This window comes from Triticum urartu, chromosome 6A (assembly GCF_056163025.1).
Source record: "Triticum urartu cultivar PI428250 chromosome 6A, HENAU_Tu73, whole genome shotgun sequence".
Lineage (NCBI taxonomy): Eukaryota > Viridiplantae > Streptophyta > Magnoliopsida > Poales > Poaceae > Triticum > Triticum urartu.
This window is the reverse complement of record NC_141878.1, coordinates 4,142,824-4,162,797: the sequence shown is the minus strand read 5'-3', so window position 1 is coordinate 4,162,797 and position 19,974 is coordinate 4,142,824. Positions and strand designations below refer to the sequence as shown.

The window sequence follows — 19,974 nt, the reverse complement described above, 5'->3', positions numbered from 1 at the left end:
GAAGACTAAGAAAGATCGGGCTGCTCCCACAGAGCCCTTGATAGTTGAACCCCTTTCTGTGGTCTATCCTGAAGCTGAACGTCAACTGACTGTCCATGAGCCTGCTTCCACAGAGGCTCATGAAGCTGAAGACATTCCAATAGCTGATCCCATCACTGCTAAAGACATTGGTCATCATGACAATGTAGAAGATGATGCAGTCCTTCCTCAGTTTGAAAACAGCGAACTCATCAGCATTGGTCGTCCACTGACGCCAATTGCCCAGGATGCTTCATGGGCGGATCGCCCACAAGAGGAAGAAGAATCTGAGGCCCAGCCCACTCCAACTCCACAGGCGTCGTCTGCGTTGCGCAGGCTTCGCAAAGGTCCAAGGCCTCAAGTCTCTGCTGAAGACATTCCGGCTGCATCAGCCGCAGAAGAAGTACCACAAGATCCCACTCCCCTGTTTCACCAAGAAGCAGTTCTCCAGGAGAACGTGCCTATGACCAACCCTCCAGCTAGTCAAGTGGAGGATGAAAATCTTGAGGCTGGCACAACCAACACTGAAGCTAATGTGGAGCCCTCCCCAGCAAAAGCTTCAGAAGAAAGCGAAGCCACTGATCCTGACACTTCTGTTCCTGAGTCTGCTGCCGGTCCCCAGTTCGACTATCATATTGAGCACAGGCCTCAGGTACAGAAGCCAATCCCAAGACTGCTAAGGTTCCCAGGTCCTGCATCAGCACCTGGCTCCTTCAACATCAATGGCTTCAGGACAGAAAATACGTTCTTCAATAGCTCTAAGAACCCCTACTCAAGAGAAAGGATTTCATCAGATAGGTTCTGGAGCTATCCTCAATGAAGCTACTACTCTTGCATACTATACAACCAAGGTCGCATCTTCCCACACAAGCGCCTTGATGTTGAAGCTATAGCTGGTCTGCCCTGTCTAGAAGAAGCGTTGAATTGCTTCAAGCAAGTGGGTCTGCTGCAGTTTGTTACTGATGAAGAGCATTGGAAAGAAGAGCTCCTGCTACAATTCTATGCCACCCTTCACATCAAAGGGTACAACAGAGATCCGAAGACTTGGGTCCTGGAGTGGATGACTGGCAATGTTCATCACGAAGCCAATGCATTTGATATCATTGAGCTCACTGGCTTGCCCACTCCTGGCGATCTCTTCGAGCAAGGCTGTCAGCTGCATGCTGAAGCTATTGAGAGCATCTTTCAGCGACCAGAACCTGATATGAGTCAAATGCTCTCCATGATGAAGCCATTGCCCCAAGTGCTCCTTATCCCACAGAGTTCTTCGTTGAAGACCTTGAGTACCTGCCCAGAACCATCTATCACATCATCAGGCGAACTCTCTGGCCTATCAAAGGGCACTCTCCAAATGCCAAGATCGAGGGTGCAATGAAGACTCTGATATTCTGTATTCTTCATGGCAAATGCTTCAATGCACAGGACTTCTTTATACGCCAACTTGCTGCATCAGGCTCAGATCTGTTTGGTTTGAAATTCTATGCCCCTTGGGTAATGAGGCTGATCAAACTTCACTCTGCTATCTTGTATCAACCCTCAGCCTGCAACCATCGGATCTTCTTGCCTGATGTAGATACCTCTACTGAAGCCATCTATCCTGAACCTGCCAAGCAACCTCTGAGTGTTCAGAATGCAGATCACCAGAGCTTCACTCAAAACATTGAAGGAATTGAAGCAATCTCTCGGGTGTATCTGTTGGCTGGCACTACACGTGCACCACGCCCTGCTTCCACTGAAGCCATTGACAGCACAACTGCTCCAAGACCCAAGAAGCGCGCTCGTGTTCTCAATGACCGAGAGCTTCTTGTGGCCCTTCATCAAAAATAGGATAGGCATCATGACTGGCTGAAGCGTCAGATGAAAAGCCTCTTGGTGGATGTAAATCGCATTCGAAATCTTGCCACCAAGAATGCCTTCGTTGCACATGAAACCTGTCGCCGCACATGGAAAGGACTCACGGTGATGTGTTCTGAAGCTGATCTTCAAGAGGATGGCTTCACAGAGCGATTCAAGTTTGACTCCACACCTCCTCGAAGGGCTGTGCTGTGAGGAACTCCATCCCTTGAAGACTCCGAGTTCTCTTCATCTGCTGCCACCGTGACTGCCAGACTTATAGAGGATGAAGACGATGCTACATCACCGCCACCTTCTTCAGCACGCGTCGACTCTGCACCAAGCTCTTCAGCACCACCAACCACCACCAACGACCCTGCTGCTCCTGAGACCGAGTAGAAAACTCTATGTCTTCAAACCTTTTTGGTCCTCACTGACAAAAGGGGGAGAAGCATATGAGGTTGATAGTCTTCAAGCGGGTCCATATGGGCGGGTGCTTTATATTTTTCTATACTTTGCTTCGTGCTTACAACTCTCGTTTTGCTACATTTGGTTCTTTGAGTTGTAACACTTAAACTCGATGGTCGTCTGCTACTTATTTGCCAACTTGTTTTGCGATGATAAATTCCGCATGTGCGACGATAAATTCCGCACTTAGATCATTCTGTAGACGTCCATTTTTCGTTATGCATGTCATTATCTTCATATACTTTCACATGCATAGTGGAATGTCATCATAAGGTGAAGTGGATCTCCACAAGTACAACCTGCCATGTGCATTTGCATTCCAAAAGCAAATTACTTATATGCACATCTTCAGGGGGAGCCCTTGCAACTTATGAAGACAATTCCTTATCCTTTAAAGTTTCACAGACTATATTCCCCATTGAAAACTTCAACTAGTTTGTCATCAATCACCAAAAAGGGGGAGATTGTAAGTGCATCTAGTGCCACCCCTAGTTGGTTTTGGAGTATTGATGACAAACCTAGTTGAGGGACTAATGTGTTTGTGAGAATTGCAGGATAACACAGGTAGAAGTCCCTCATTGATTCGGTTTTACTACCAGAGATGACCCCTAAAAATGTACGAAGACATTGAAGTCAATGGTGGTATATGAAGATATTCACTTTGAAGACTATGACAAGAGAAGACACACATGAAGCCTATGAAGCCCGAAGACTTAGATCTTTCGAAGTTCTCTTTTTTTGTGTTGAGTCATAGAAACCACCGTACTGCTAAGTGGGGTCCAAGAGAACCAGTCAGAACGACTGAAGTGATGCCTACACAAAAAAATTTATGTCTTTGAGTGAAGACTATGAGAGCAAATCTTGTCCAGAGTCGGACAAGTCAGCTTTGCTTGTAGCCCAAGTAAAGTTGCCGTGTGAGTTTGAAATCTGACCGTTGGAACACGTGTCAGTTCCTTAGTGACCCAGGGTCATTTCGGACAAATCAGGTCGGGTTGCCTAGTGGCTATAAATAGTCCACCCCCTACAACCATAAACGGTTGGCTGCTCAGATTTCAGTACACGGCTTTTGTCGTTTGAGAGCAACCCACCTCGAAGCCTTTGAGAGAGAGAATTCCTAGCGAGGATAAAGCCCTAACCACCCAGAGCCTGAGAGAATTGGGCATCACTTAAGTCTTCTTGTCTGAGTGATCTGAAGACTTATTATACTTGGGGACTGTGCATCCTCCAGCCGGTTAGGCGTCGCGTTCTGAGCATCCAAGAGACATTGTGGATTGCCGGTGAACAAAGTTTGTGAAGGTTTGGGAGTCTACCTTGAAGACTTGCCAGAGTGATTGGGCGAGGTCTGTGTGACCTTAGCTCAAGGGGAATACGGTGAGGACTGGGTGTCCTGAGCTGCGTGTTCAGGACTGGGTGTCCGGGACTGTGTGTCCTTTGGTTTAAATACCTAGCCGCCCTAACCAGACGTACAGTTGTCACAGCAACTGGAACTGGTCCAACAAATCTTTGTCTTCAACGAGTCACTGGTTTCATCTTCACTTCCTTTTACTTACTGTTACTCATTGTGAAGTCATTCTGCTGGAATATTAACTTCAACTCCTGAAACATCTCATATGCCCCATGACGTTCAAAACGTCGTTGAAGTCCCGGTTCTAATCCGTAAAGCATGGCACATGGAACTATCGAGTAGTCATTAGCTTTGCTCTGCCAGACGTTCTTAACATCGTCAGTTGCATCAGCAGCAGGCCTGGCACCCAGCGGTGCTTCCAGGACGTAACTCTTCTGTGCAGCAATGAGGATAATCCTCAAGTTACGGACCCAGTCCGTGTAATTGCTACCATCATCTTTCAACTTTTCTTTCTCAAGGAACGCATTAAAATTCAATGAAACAACAGCACGGGCCATCTATCTACAATCAACATAAACAAGCAAGATACTATCAGGGACTAAGTTCATGATAAATTTAAGTTCAATTAATCATATTACTTAACAACTCCCACTTAGATAGACATCCCTCTAATCCTCTAAGTGATCACGTGATCCAAATCAACTAAACCATAACCGATCATCACGTGAAATGGATTAGTTTTCAATGGTGAACATCATTATGCTGATCATATCTACTATATGATTCATGCTCGACCTTTCGGTCTCCGTGTTCTGAGGCCATATCTGCATATGCTAGGCTCGTCAAGTTTAACCTGAGTATTCTGCGTGTGCAAAACTGGCTTGCACCCGTTGTAGATGGACGTAGAGCTTATCACACCCGATCATCACGTGGTGTCTGGGCACGACGAACTTTGGCAATGGTGCATACTCAGGGAGAACACTTCTTGATAATTTAGTGAGAGATCATCTTATAATGCTACCGTCAATCAAAGCAAGATAAGATGCATAAAAGATAAACATCACATGCAATCAATATAAGTGATATGATATGGCCATCATCATCTTGTGCTTGTGATCTCCATCTCCGAAGCACCGTCATGATCACCATCGTCACTGGCGCGACACCTTGATCTCCATCGTAGCATCGTTGTCGTCTTGCCAATCTTATGCTTCTACGACTATCGCTACCGCTTAGTGATAAAGTAAAGCATTACAGGGCGATTGCATTGCATACAATATAGCGACAACCATATGGCTCCTGCCAGTTGCCGATAACTCGGTTACAAAACATGATCATCTCATACAATAAAATTTAGCGTCATGTCTTGACCATATCACATCACAACATGCCCTGCAAAAACAAGTTAGACGTCCTCTACTTTGTTTGTTGCAAGTTTTACGTGGCTGCTACGGGCTTAAGCAAGAACCAATCTTACCTACGCATCAAAACCACAATGATAGTTTGTCAAGTTGATGCTGTTTTAACCTTCGCAAGGACCGGGCGTAGCCACACTCGGTTCAACTAAAGTTGGAGAAACTGACACCCGCCAGCCACCTGTGTGCAAAGCAGGGCGGTAGAACCAGTCTCGCGTAAGCGTACTCGTAATGTCGGTCCGGGCCGCTTCATCCAACAATACCGCCGAACCAAAGTATGACATGCTGGTAGGCAGTATGACTTATATCGCCCACAACTCACTTGTGTTCTACTCGTGCATATAACATCAAACCATAAAACCTAGGCTCAGATGCCACTGTAGGGGAACGTAGTAATTTCAAAAAAATTCCTACGCACACGCAAGATCATGGTGATGCATAGCAACGAGAGGGGAGAGTGTTGTCTACGTACCCTCGTAGACCGGAAGCGTTGACGCAACGTAGAGGAAGTAGTCGTACGTCTTCCCGGTCCAACCGATCCAAGCACCGTTACTCCGGCACCTCCGAGTTCTTAGCACACGTTCAGCTCGATGACGCTCCCCGGGCTCCGATCCAGCAAAGCTTCGGGGATGAGTTCCGTCAGCACGACGGCGTGGTGACGATCTTGATGTTCTACCGTTGTAGGGCTTCGCCTAAGCGCTGCTACAATATGACCGAGGTGGAATATGGTGGAGGGGGCACCGCACATGGCTAAGGAACGATCACGATGATCAACTTGTGTGTTCTAGGGTGCCCCCTGCCCCCGTATATAAAGGAGGGAGGGGGAGGTGCGGCCGGCCCCCATGGGGTGCGCCTGGAGGAGTCCTACTCCCACCGGGAGTAGGACTCCCCCCTCTTGCCTTGTTGGAGAAGGAAAGGGGGAAGGGGAAAGAGGAAAGGGGGGGGCGCCACCCCCCTTCCCTTGTCCTATTCGGACTAGGAAGGGGAGGGGCGCGCGGCCACATCCTGCCCCCTTTTCTCTTCTCCCTTAAGGCCCATGTAGGCCCAATAACCTCCCGGGGGGTTCCGGTAACCTCCCGGTACTCGGTAAAATCCCGATTTCACCCGGAACTATTCCGATGTCCAAATATAGGCTTCCAATATATCGATCTTTATGTCTCGACCATTTCGAGACTCCTCGTCATGTCCATGATCACATCCGGGACTCCGAACAACCTTCGGTACATCAAAATACATAAACTCATAATAACTGTCATCGTAACGTTAAGCGTGCGGACCCTACGGTTCGAGAACAATGTAGACATGACCGAGACACGTCTCCGGTCAATAACCAATAGCGGGACCTGGATGCCCATATTGGCTCCTACATATTTTATGAAGATCTTTATCGGTCAGACCGCATAACAACATACGTTGTTCCCTTTGTCATCGGTATGTTACTTGCCCGAGATTCGATCGTCGGTATCCAATACCTAGTTCAATCTCGTCACCGGCAAGTCTCTTTACTCGTTCCGTAATACATCATCTCACAACTAACACATTAGTTGCAATGCTTGCAAGGCTTATGTGATGTGCATTACCGAGAGGGCCCAGAGGTACCTCTCCGACATTCGGAGTGACAAATCCTAATCTCGAAATACGCCAACCCAACAAGTACCTACGAAGACACCTGTACAGCACCTTTATAATCACCCAGTTACGTTGTGACGTTTGGTAGCACACAAAGTGTTCCTCCGGTAAACGGGAGTTGCATAATCTCATAGTCATAGGAACATGTATAAGTTATGAAGAAAGCAATAGCAACATACTAAACGATCGGGTGCTAAGCTAATGGAATGGGTCATGTCAATCAGATCATTCAACTAATGATGTGACCTCGTTAATCAGATAACAACTCTTTGTCTATGGTTATGAAACATAACCATCTTTGATTAACGAGCTAGTCAAGTAGAGGCATACTAGTGACACTCTGTTTGTTTATGTATTCACACATGTATTATGTTTCCGGTTAATACAATTCTAGCATGAATAATAAACATTTATCATGATATATAAGGAAATAAATAATAACTTTATTATTGCCTCTAGGGCATATTTCCTTCACCCTCCTCTCCGGCGACCTCCTCCTCCTCTCCGGCGATGTAGGCGACCTCCTCTCCGGTGACCTCCTCCTCCTCCTCTCCGGTGACCTCGGCCCTCCTCTCCGGCGAACTCCTCTCCGGCAAAAGAACGTACAAGATCCAAAAACAAGAACAAAAATTGAAACAATATCGTGCAAAAAAACAAGCAAATAAAAGAGCAAAAAAAGGGCAAAAAGTCACGATCCAGATCCAAATTCAAAATTCAAAAATAGCAATGGTGCACGGTGGGGGTTAGACGCTGTGCCACTACTATTTTCCCGCCTTCAAAATTTAGAAAAAAATCAAAAAAATTCAAAGAAAAAGTTACCAGTGGCGCACCTATAGCAATAGTAATGGCGCAGTACAAGGTGCGCCACTGTTACCTGCAATACTAATAGCGCACCAGAGGTGCGCCATTAGTATTAGTTACTAATGGCGTGATGATAGTGACGCACCTGTAGTGCGCCATTAATGGCCAAAATAGGTGCGCCACTAATTAGCCTTTTCCTAGTAGTGATGGGTCGTCATCGCATCGCCAGGAGCTTGCTGCACTCACTTGTTGCCATCATGTTGATCATTGGTACGAGCGCCGACGATGAGGCCGCGCTGCTTGCTTTCAAAGCACAGCTCAGCCGTCGCAGCTCGCTGCTGGCCTCCTGGAACACCAGCGGCGGCTTCTGCAGCTGGGAAGGCGTGACCTGCAATCGCAGGCCGGCGCGGCTGGTGGCGCTGAGATTGACTGGCGCTGGGCTCGCCGGAGCACTCTCCCCGGCCATCGGGAACCTAACGTTCCTGCGGACGCTCGACCTGAGCTTTAACTCTCTTCATGGCAACATTCCGGCCAGCCTAGGCCGCCTCCGCCGCCTGCAGAGACTTTACTTAGACGACAACTCCTTCTCCGGTACGTTGCCGGCAAACCTAAGCTCATGTGTTAGCCTGACTGAAATCAAACTGGACAACAACACACTTGGTGGGCGCATCCCGGCTGAGCTCGGTGAGAAGCTCACGAACTTGGTACTGATCACGTTGAGAAACAACCACTTCATAGGGCCCATCCCAGCGTCGCTGGCCAATCTGTCCTATCTACAGCTCCTCGACCACTCCCGTAACAAACTCACTAGCTCGATCCCTCCAGGGCTCGGTACCATCTAGAGCATGCAGTATTTCAATCTAGTTGGAAACCTCCTCACTGGTATGCTTCCAACTTCTCTCTACAACTGGTCATCGCTGGAATTCTTGTTTGTAGGAATTAATATGCTAGACGGAAGCATTCCAGATGATATCGGTAACAATTTCCCCAAGTTGAAATTTCTCAACTTAAATTCTAATCACTTCACTGGGGTCCTCCCTTCATCACTTTCCAATATGTCTAATCTCAGACATCTTAGTCTCGCTTTAAATAGATTTAGTGGGTATGTGCCTCCAACATTGGGGAGGCACGGAGCTCTCCAAATACTAAACTTGGAAGAAAATAAACTTGAAGCAGATGACAACAAAGGGTGGGAATTCATTACTTCTTTGGCAAACTGTAGCCGACTGGAGCAATTGGTACTCGGCACAAATTCTTTTGGAGGACAGCTATCGGGTTCAATTGTGAATCTCTCGACGACTCTCCACGACTTATATATAGCACACAATAGGGTCTCTGGGGTTATTCCTACAGACGTCGGCAATTTGGTCGGTCTCAAAAGGCTTATGATTGCAAATACTTCCATATCTGGAGTGATTCCAGAAAGCATTGGCAAGCTGGAGAACTTGATCGATCTAAGCCTGTACATCAATAGATTGTCTGGCCTCATACCGCCCATGCTAGGAAACCTTTCACGTTTGTTTATCGTTAATGCACGTAACAACAACATGGAGGGGCCAACTCCAGTAAGCTTGGGAAATTTGAGAACCCTCTTCGTAGTTGATTTGTCAAAGAATTACCATCTTAACGGCTCAATACCAAGAGTGATTTTAAAATTAGCCAACCTTTCCTGGTATTTGGACTTGTCGTACAATTCCTTTTCTGGACCAATTCCCAGTGAAGTTGGTAGCTTGACAAACCTTAACCGACTTACTCTGTCAGGAAACCAATTGTCTGGCAAGATACCCAACAGTATTCAGAATTGCATTGTGTTGGAATGGCTATCATTAGACAGTAATTTGTTTGAGGGAAGCATACCTCGACCACTGACAAATATTAAGGGGCTTAGTGTACTAAACCTGACCATGAATAAGTTCTCTGGTAATATTCCTCATGCTCTTGCCAATATTAGAAATCTGGACAGGCTGTACCTAGCACACAACAACTTTTTAGGACCGATCCCAATAGTTCTACAGAATTTGACATCATTGTCAGAACTGGATGTATCCTTCAACAATTTGCAAGGTGAGGTGCCAATTGAAGGTGTTTTCAGAAACATCACTTACGCAGCGATTGCCGGGAACATCAATTTGTGTGCACATCTTCAGGGGGAGCCCTTGCCACTTATGAAGACAATACCTTTATCCTTTACAATTTCACATACTTTATCCCTGTTGAAAACTTCAACCAGTTTGTCATCAATCACCAAAAAGGGGGAGATTGTAAGTGCATCTAGTGCCACCCTTAGTTGGTTTTGGAGTATTGATGACAAACCTGGTTGAGGGACTAATGTGTTTGTGAGAATTGCAGGATAACACAGGTAGTAGTCCCTCATTGATTCGGTTTACCTACCGGAGACAACCCCTAAAAATGTATGAAGACATTGAAGACAATGGTGGTATATGAAGATATTCACATTGAAGACTATAACATGAGAAGACATTGACTGAAGACTATGGAGCGCGAAGACTCAGTTGTTTCGTTGTTTCCTTTTCTTCTTTGTTGAGTCATAGGAACCACTGTACTGTTAAGTGGGGTCCAAGTGAACAAAGTCAGAGTGACTGAAGTGATGCTCAACCAAAATCCTATGTCTTCGAGCGAAGACAATGAGAGCAAATCTTATCCAGTGCTGGATGAGTCAGCTTTGCTTGTAGCCCAAGTAAAGTTGTCGTGTGAGTTTGAAATCTGGCCGTTGGAACACGTGTCAGTTCCTTAGTGACCCAGGGTCATTTCGGACAAATCAGGTCGGGTTGCCTAGTGGCTATAAATAGTCCACCCCCTACAACCATAAACGGTTGGCTGCTCAGATTTCAGTACACGGCTTTTGTCGTTTGAGAGCAACCCACCTCGAAGCCTTTGAGAGAGAGAATTCCTAGCGAGGATAAAGCCCTAACCACCCAGAGCCAGAGAGAATTGGGCATCACTTAAGTCTTGTTGTCTGAGTGATCTGAAGACTTATTACACTTGAGGACTGTGCATCCTCCAGCCGGTTAGGCGTCGCGTTCTGAGCATCCAAGAGACATTGTGGATTGCCGGTGGACGAAGTCTGTGAAGGTTTGGGAGTCTACCTTGAAGACTTACCAGGGTGATTGGGCGAGGTCTGTGTGACCTTAGCTCAAGGGGAATACGGTGAGGACCGGGTGTCCTGAGCTGCGTGTTCAGGACTGGGTGTCCGGGACTGTGTGTCCTTTGATTTAAATACCTAGCCGCCCTAACCAGACGTACAGTTGTCACAGCAACTGGAACTGGTCCAACAAATCTTTGTCTTCAACGAGTCACTGGTTTCATATTCACTTCCTTTTACTTACTGTTACTCATTGTGAAGTCACTGCATGCTGGCTCTATCTTTTGTCTTCACAACGTGACTGTATGATCTGTTTGGCTTCATAATATCTTCCTACCTGATCCGTATTACACTGCAGCTATTTGTCATTGTGCTTTCACTCTATTGAATACTTGACCATGGCTTTCCTAGTGTAGTCTACCTTCCGCTGCATAGTAATAGGCATATCTCTACTGTTTGTCTTCATAACTTCCACGTTTTGAAGACTTTCATAAAAATCGCCTATTCACCCCCCCTCTAGTCGACATAACGCACTTTCAGTGCTGTTTCGGGGTCGGGGTGTCGTGTCGGGGTCGGGGTCAGGGGGTCAGGGGGTCGGTTGTCGGGGTCGGGGTGTCGGGTCAGGCTCGGGGTCGGGGTGTCGGGGTCGGGGTCGGGGTCTCGGGGTCGGGGTGTCGGGTCGGGGTGCCGGGTCGGGGTCGGGGTGCCGTGTCGTTGTCGGGGTCGGGGTGTCGGGTCAGGCTCGGGGTCGGGGTGTCAGGGTCGGGGTCGGGGTCGGGGTCATGGTGTCGGGGTCGGAGTGTCGTGTCGGGGTGCCGGGTCGGGGTCGGGGTGCTGTGTCAGGTCGGGTTTTTTTCCTCTTTTTTCCTTTTCTTCTTCTTCCTCTTCCTCCTTTTCATCCTTTTCTTCCTTTTTTTCCTTCTTCTTCTTCTTCTTCTTCTTCTTCTTCTTCCTCCTTTCCTTTTTCCTCTTCTTCTTCTCCTCCTCTCCTCTTTTTTCTTCTTCTTCTTCCTCTTCTTCTTTTTTCTTCTCCTCCTCTTCTTCTTCTTCCTTTCCTTTTTCCTCTTCTTCTTCTCCTCCTCTCCTCTTTTTTTTCTTCTTCTTCTTTCCTAAAACTAAACTAAACCTAAACCTAAACCTAAACCTAAACCTAAATCTAAAACTAAAACTAGAACTAAATCTAAACTAAACATAAACCTAAAACTAAAAAACAGGAAAAAAGGAAAAAACTAAATCTAAACCTAAAACTAAACTAAAACTAAACCTAAACCTAAAACTAAACCTAAACCTAAAACTAAAACTAAATCTAAACTAAACACAAACCTAAAACTAAAAAAACAGAAAAAAGGGAAAAAAGAGGAGGTAGAGCTCACATGGAGCAGGGCCGGTGGAGGAGGTGGCCGGCGGAGGAGGGGGGCGGGGCGGCCTGGGGCGGCGGCGCCGGGCGGCAGCGGCGACGGGGCCGGGCCCGGCCGGGGCGGTGGGGCGCGGGGGGGCCGGGGCGCCTGGGCGCGGCGGCGCCAAGACGACAGGGCGGCGGGGGCGAAGGGGCGGGCGGCCGGTGGGGCGCCGGGTGGTGGGGCGACATCCCCGGGCGGCAGTGGCGACGGGGCGGGGGGCCGGTGGGGCGGCGGGGTGGTGGGGCGATGGGGCGGCGGCGAGTGGTGGGGGCGGCGGCGTGCGTGTGAAGAGCAGGGAGAGAAACAGAGCGAGAGGGGCGGGGTGGGGCGCGGCCGTTAACGTTAGATATGTTAAATCTTTGCCGTCCGCCCCCCTTTCACTGGTAGAAAAAGGGCCTATAGTCCCGGTTCATAAGGGCCTTTAGTCCCGGTTCAGGAACCCGGACTAAAGTGTCGGTACTAATACCTCCCCCCTTTAGTCCCGGTTCAATCCAGAACCGGGACTAAAGGCCCTCCACGTGGGCAGTGCGTAGAGCTCAGTCAGGAGACCCTTTGGTCCCGGTTGGTGGCACCAACCGGGACCAATAGGCATCCACGCGTCAGCACGTCTGTGGCTGGGGTTTTTGTTTTTTTTGAAAGGGGGGGGGGGTTGGTGGTTTTGGGGGGTTAATTTAGGTGTTTCATATATTGTGTTAGCTAGTTATAATTAATAGAGAGAAGTGTCCTCTGTTATGTCCATGCTTGGTCGACGCTACGTAGTATACATACGTATATAGAGAGGACTAGACACGCTAGCTAGCCAGTAAGCAAGCGAAGGAAACAGAAGATCGTCATGAACATATATGCATATATACAGAGAGAAGTGATATCGACCACCTCTCCTTCTCCGAGAGATTGGTCGAACAACAAGTTCTCGTATATCTATCTGACACTACCGGCTACATATATACAATAATTATCTCTTACAAATATAATCATACGGACTCAGGGTCCACATAGAATTCTCCGTCTTCAGGGATCACGTGGTCAAGAAAGAATGCCGCCAATTCCTCTTGAATTCCTCGCATGCGAGCTGGTGCTAGGAGTTCATCCCGCTTCCGAAACATCTAATTTAAAGAAGGGGGTCAATACATATATATATATATATATGAATGAATGATACTCAACACAAATGATGGTAATAAAATAAAATTGTGAATGTTGTTATTTACGTACTTCATATTGTTCGTCAGTGTAGCCCCGCTCACAGGTCGTGTGGCGGATGGACTCGCAAACATAGTATCCACAGAAATCATTCCCTTGTTGCTGCCACAACCACTTTACAAGAAATAGAGGTTAATCAAACTGATAAGCAAGAATGCCAAATGATATTGATGAAACTAGCGCTTGAATGACTAGTAGATGCGCTTAAAATGCTACTATAGCTAGTACTTACTTTCGGGTGTCTAAATTGCAGCTCCTTCGGCAGTCCCGGAGCTTTTCTGGTGAATTTTCTCCAAACCCTGCTGGACAAAGAAAACAATTACTTGATATATCAGGAAATGAACAAAGTTGCTGATATGGTGGATAATGATCGATTTAACTTACTTCTCGAGTATTTGAGTCATGTCTGCATAGTCCTTAGGATCTTTTCGTCTTGAGTCTAAGACGGTTACTAGTCCCTGCTCAAGCTTAATATGTAGGAGAATATAGTGGAAACTGCACACGCATGCATAACTCATCAATTACATTACTATAACCTTGACTAATATATAAGGGAAACCTAATACGCACAAGACAGTAACACTCACTTGAAGTTGTAAGGAAAGAGTATTATATCTTTGTTTTGATTTATTATCAACGATTCTAGCATGCTGGCCTCGGTTTCTGCGGCATGAAATTTAACCTGAGTTGCATCTATGAGATATGTGTTAATGAACCCAATATCACCGACTTGTCTTTTCTTCAATTCGACGATCTTCAATCTGCATAATATAGTGAGGATGATTATAAATACATGCAATGAAAGAGCTGAGCTATATGGAGAGACTTAATGACAGAAGTAGTAGTACTTACAGACAGTAGCAGGTGACCGTTGCTTTATCGAGGGCCAATTGATTGAAAAACTGATAGAACTCCTCAAATGGAACAGGCAACAGATCAATTCCAACGAGGTCATGCTCCTTTTTAACTTTCAAATACAAAGTACTCCTCCCCCCAGAGTCTCTGCAGATTTTCAAGTACCAATCATGCAATCTTCGCATCATCGTTGATAGAGATCTTTCATCTTTGACGAGAGGCTTCCCGTACTCGTATCTTTGTATCTGCACGTTCATGGGTTCATAATGTACTTCGTCGGGCAGGTAATCTGCAAGATTGCTATAACCGGGCACCATCCTCGGATCATTATCGACGTTGTGGCTAGGCACCTTGAGCGGGGGGCACGATTGCTTCGCTTGTTCGCCGAGCTAGGCAATTTGTTTCCCAGCTCGTCGTTCTTTTAGCCTTTGATCACTGACAGTACTTCCCGACCGCTCCGCTTCGGCAAATTCCTTTCCAATAATGCGGTCATAGTTTCCTTTCGGCGGATCAGACTTCGGTGGTTTTGTCAGGGCAGCCAGAGTGCGCTTCACTTTCACCCGATCTACCTTCTCCTCCGGAGGTGGATGTTTCTTTGCTTTCACCCCTTCAAAGAATTTCTTCACTTCTTCTCGCGCGATCTCGGCGTTCTCCTCCTGGGTCCTCTCGTATGGTAACTTCTCTGGAGTCTTCAGAGAAGGACCGAATCTGTATGTCCTCCCGCCTCTGGTTGTACTACTAGACGCCGACCGAGCAGACGTAGCGGTTGTCTTCTTTACTTGCTTAAGCGGCGGAGGAGGAGGACTACGACGCGCCGGAGCAGCTGGAGCGGCGGCAGGTCTCTTCCGCCCTTGCTGACGAGGTGGAGAAGGAGGAGGCTGGCTGCTCGGGCGCGTCGGCGCAGGCGGAGAAGGAGCTGGCCGAGGGCCCTGATCGTCACTCGCCGGAGGAGGAGGAGGCGGTGGAGGCGGAGTGCCCTGACTCGCCGGAGGAGGAGGAGGAGGCGGAGGCGTCCAGTTCGGAAGGTTGATGAGGTCCTTCCGCCATAGGCATGGAGTCTTCAAAGCAGACCCCAGCCGAGTCTCCCCTTCACCGGTAGGGTGGTCAAGCTGGAGGTCCTCAAATCCCTCCGTTATCTCATCCACCATCACCCTAGCATATCCTTCTGGAATCGGACGGCAGTGAAAAGTTGCGCCGGGTTTAGTAGGATAAACAGAGCCAACAGCCGCCTTGACCTTCAAATTCATCCATTGCGTCATAAGGTGGCAATTTTGAGACTCCGTGATAGCATCCACGGGATAGCTGGCAGGAGCCGTCAAGGCATGCTCCGGCTGAAGCAGCTCGGTGGAAGCCACGCTGCTTCTGCGCTGAGATGGCGGGGTAGCTTCAGGGGAGGCTTCGGCAGTACGTTTGCTGCGATTTGCTTCTCGTTCCTCTATCGCGTCTACCCTTGCTTGCAGCGCCTGCATTTGGGTCTGCTGCACTTTTTTCCTCCTCTCATGGGATTTGTAACCGCCTGCGTCCGGAAACCCAACCTTCCACGGAATGGAGCCTGGCGTGCCTCGTGTCCGTCCAGGGTGCTCAGGATTCGCGAGGGCCATTGTGAGCTCGTCGTTCTCTCTGTCTGGAAAGAACGTCCCTTCCTGCGCTGCTTCGATATACTGCTTAAGCTTACTGACTGGTATGTCCATTTGATCGTTCGTCCAAATGCACTTCCCTGTTACAGGGTCCAGTGTTCAACCAGCCCCGAAGAACCAAGTCCGGCAACGGTCTGGCCAGTTAATTGTCTCTGGTTCGATCCCTTTATGAACCAGATCATTCTCAGTCTTGGACCACTTAGGCCGGGCTACGAGGTAGCCACCTGACCCCGTGCGATGGTGAAGCTTCTTCTTCGCAGCATTTTGCTTGTTTGTCGCCGACATCTTGTTACTCTTTTCCGATGTCTTGTGGGCCACAAATGCGGGCCAGTGATCTCTGATATTCTCATATCTGCCCTTAAATTCTGGTGTCTCATTATTTTCGACAAACTTATTCAGCTCTTTCTTCCACCTCCTGAATAGTTCTGCCGTCCTCTTCAGAGCAAAAGACTTGATTAATTTCTCTTTAACTGGGTTCTCTGGATTATCCTCAGGCGGTAGGGTGAAATTTGACTTCAGCTCAGTCCAAAGATCATTTTTCTGCATATCATTGACATAAGAGACCTCAGGGTCTTCTGTAGCCGGCTTAAACCATTGCTGGATGCTTATCAGGATCTTGTCCCAAACCAGAACCCCGCACTGAGCAACAAATGCGCTCTTTGTCCGGAGGGGTTCAATGGGTTGGCCGTCGGGCGCGATTGCTATGATCTCAAACTTTTCATCCGAGCTCAACTTTTTCTTCGGGCCTCGTCTCTTTACCGAAGTTGTGCTCGATCCGGAGGGCTAGAAAAAAGAACAAAGACTTAATTAATATGTGTACATACCAAAACAATGAATGCATCAATCAGCTAGTCAGCATAGGCTTAACTAATATATATACCTGGCCGGACTCGGTTCGGTCACCGGAGCCGTCCTCATGTTCTTCTTCTTGCACCGGCATTAGGTCACCGTAGCCAGCTTGTTCACCCTCTCCTTCCAGACCATCGGTTTCGTTGAGAAACAACGAGATGGCATCACTTCCTTCTGCGATTATGTCCATCAACAACGCTTCTTTTGTTGCTTCGTCTAGGGCGGTGTCCATAGTTTCTACAAATATTTACAACATGGCAATTATTATTCAAACATGATAGATGGATATATTAGTGCCAAACGTAGAACTAGCTATCTAATCATAGTAAGCTATCGGGAGGGGGTATATATCGACAACGATGACACTACATCTATGTCCCTCGACGACCCTCGTTCCCGATAAAAAAAAGAGGAAGAAGAAGAAAAATAAGAGGAGAAGAAAGAATAGAGGAGAAGATCTCCTCTATTCTTTCTTCTCCTCTTTTTTTCTTCTTCCTCTTCTTTTTTTATCCTCTTCTTCCTCTCATGTTCGATAGGATCGCCGAGGGGTCGGGAGGTTGCGTAGTGTCTCAGGATTCAACAAAACCATGTCTTCATCATTAGGCGAAAGTAACATGTGCATGATGGTACGAAGCTCTTCAAAGTTGTTCTGGAACGGACTCCCAGATAGGATAATCCGCCTTTTGGTACAAAGTTCAGCAAGAGCCTTCCGAATATCGCTATTTGGAAGGCCTTTGCTGAATTGGTACCAAAAGGCGGATTATTCTATCCGGGACTCCATTCCAAAACAACTTTGCAGAACTTCGTACCAACATGCCCTGGTTACTTCCGGCTAATGATGAAGGCATGGATTTCTTCAATACTTTGACACTAGGAAACCTATCTCGACCCCTCGGCGATCCTCGACCCCTCGAACCCTCGACGACCCTGGAACCCTCGACCCCTAGACGACCCTCTTCTTCCTCTCATGTTCAAGAGGATCGCCGAGGGGTCGGGAGGTTGCCTAGTGTCAAAGGATTCAACAAAACCATGTCTTCATCATTAGGCGAAAGTAACATGTGCATGATGGTACGAAGCTCTTCAAAGTTGTTCTGGAACGGAGTCCCAGATAGGATAATTCGCTTTTTGGTACAAAGTTCAGCAAGAGCCTTCCGAATATCGCTATTTGGATGGCCTTTGCTGAATTCGTACCAAAAAGCGGATTATTCTATCCGGGACTCCATTCCAGAATAACTTTGCAGAACTTCGTACCAACATGCCCTGGTTACTTCCGGCTAATGATGAAGGCATGGATTTCTTCAATACTTTGACACTAGGAAACCTCTCTCTACTTCCGGCTAATAATAAGAAGAAGAAGAAGAAGAAAAGAAGAAAAAAATGAGGAGAAGAAGAAAGGAATAGAGGAGAAAAGAGAAAATAGATTCTATTTTCTCTTTTCTCCTCTATTCCTTTCTTCTTCTCCTCATTTTTTTCTTCTTTTTTCTTCTTCTTATTTATTTCTCCTCTTCTTTTCGGTAGAGGAAACCCTAAATAGCTAGCAAGTATCATGGGTGTGAGATACATGTGGCCTTCGGTGTCGGACACTACATCCACGTCCCACAAGTGACGTGGGCGTCGAAGCCCGCGCCACTTGTGGGATGTGGGTGTAGTGTCTGACACCGACGGTACATGTATCTCACACCGACGATACTTTCTATTTAGGGTTTCTCCTCTACCGCTCCTCGACCTCTCGACGACCCTCGTTCCCGATAAAATAAAGAGGAAGAAGAAGAAGAAAAAAGAAGAGAAGAAAGAATAGAGGAGAAGACTTCCTCTTCTTCCTCTCCTCTTCTTCTCCCTCTTCTTCCCCTTCTTCCTCGCCTCTCTCATGAATATCCGGCGTTCTCGACCCCCCCCCCCCCACATGTCGAAGAAAAAAAAGAAGAAAAAAAAGAGGAGAAGAAGAAAGGAATAGAGGAGAAAATAGAAAATAGAATATATATTCTATTTTTCTCTTCTTCTCCTCTATTCCTTTCTTCTTCTCCTCTTCTTTTTCTTCTTTTTTCTGCTTCTTATTTATTTCTCCTCTTCTTCCTCTCCCCTCTTCTTCTCCTTTCTTCCTCTTCTTATTTCCTTTTTCCTCTCATTCTTTTTCTTCTTCTTCCTTTCTTAAAAATACATGAAGTAGTATTGCTTGTTTTTTTTTAAATAATGATCAAATATAAATTTTAGAAAAAAGTAAAGGTTTTTCCTAATTCATTGTTCATATGAATATACAAACATTTGCATATTTACAATAATTAATATCACCAAAAAAATCTATGAACAGAAAAAAATACTATTTTTCTAAAAATCTATCTTCTTCATATGAACATACATACATACATTTTCTTTGCATATGACCATACATACATTTTTCTTTGCATATGACCATTCATACATTTTCTTTGCATACGCTTTGCATATAAACATACATACATATGAACATACATACATACATACATATAAACATAACATACATACACAAAAAATTCTAAAAATCTGCCTAAAAAAATTATATGAAAAAAAGCATACATCATCCATCCATCCATATAATCAACATATGCATATGAAAAAAAATTATATGAAAAAAAATTATATGAAGAGGATCGAGGGGACAGGGAGGAAAGGGGGTCGCCGGAGCCGGACCGAACGGGGAGGAGGGGCGGCGTCGAGGTAGGGGCGGCAGTGGGGGCGGGCGCCGGCGACGACGACAATGGTGGGGGCGGGCCGGGGCGCAGGGGCGCGGCCGTGCATGCTCGGGGACGGGGCAGGGGCACGGGGCAGGGTCACAGGGCGGCGGCCGGCGTGGGCTCGGGCGCGGGGCAGGGGCACGGGGAGACGGGGATGGCGGCCGGCGGCGGCGACGGCGACGAGGAGTGCGCGAGCGATTTGGGCAGCCTGGCGGCGGGGGCAACTGGCTAGGGAGGCGAGGGAGATGTGAAATTTTCACAAGTCCTGGTTATATAGCAAGGGCATTGGTCCCGGTTCGTGGCACCAACCGGGACCAATGCCACCCTTTAGTCGCGGTTGGTGCCACGAACCGGGACCAAAGGCCAATTTCCAGCAGCCCAAAGGGCGGGAAGCGAAGCCCATTGGTCCCGGTTGGTGGCACCAACCGGGACTAAAGGGGGGCAATGGTCACGGCTGGTGCCACCAACCGGGACCAATGCCACCTTTAGTCCCGGTTGGTGCCACCAACCGGGACCAATGCCCTTGTGCTGCCCCGCGCCCATAAGTTTAGTCCCACATCGCTAGTTGACAGCGCCCAACACTAGTTTATAAGGTCTGCTGCCTCCTCCCAGTCGAACTCCTCTGAACAGCAGGCCTATGGGCCTAATTTGACACTGCTTTGCCTGTGGGCCTATTGGGCCTTCTGCGGGCCTGAATCCTGGCCCAT

General features: G+C 47.4%; 1 pseudogene; it reads left to right on the top strand.

Annotated features, from left to right (window-relative positions):
* Positions 1–7,715: 7,715 nt before the first annotated feature.
* On the top strand, positions 7,716–19,499 carry LOC147962990 (receptor kinase-like protein Xa21; annotated as a pseudogene).
* The last annotated feature ends 475 nt before the right edge of the window (positions 19,500–19,974 follow it).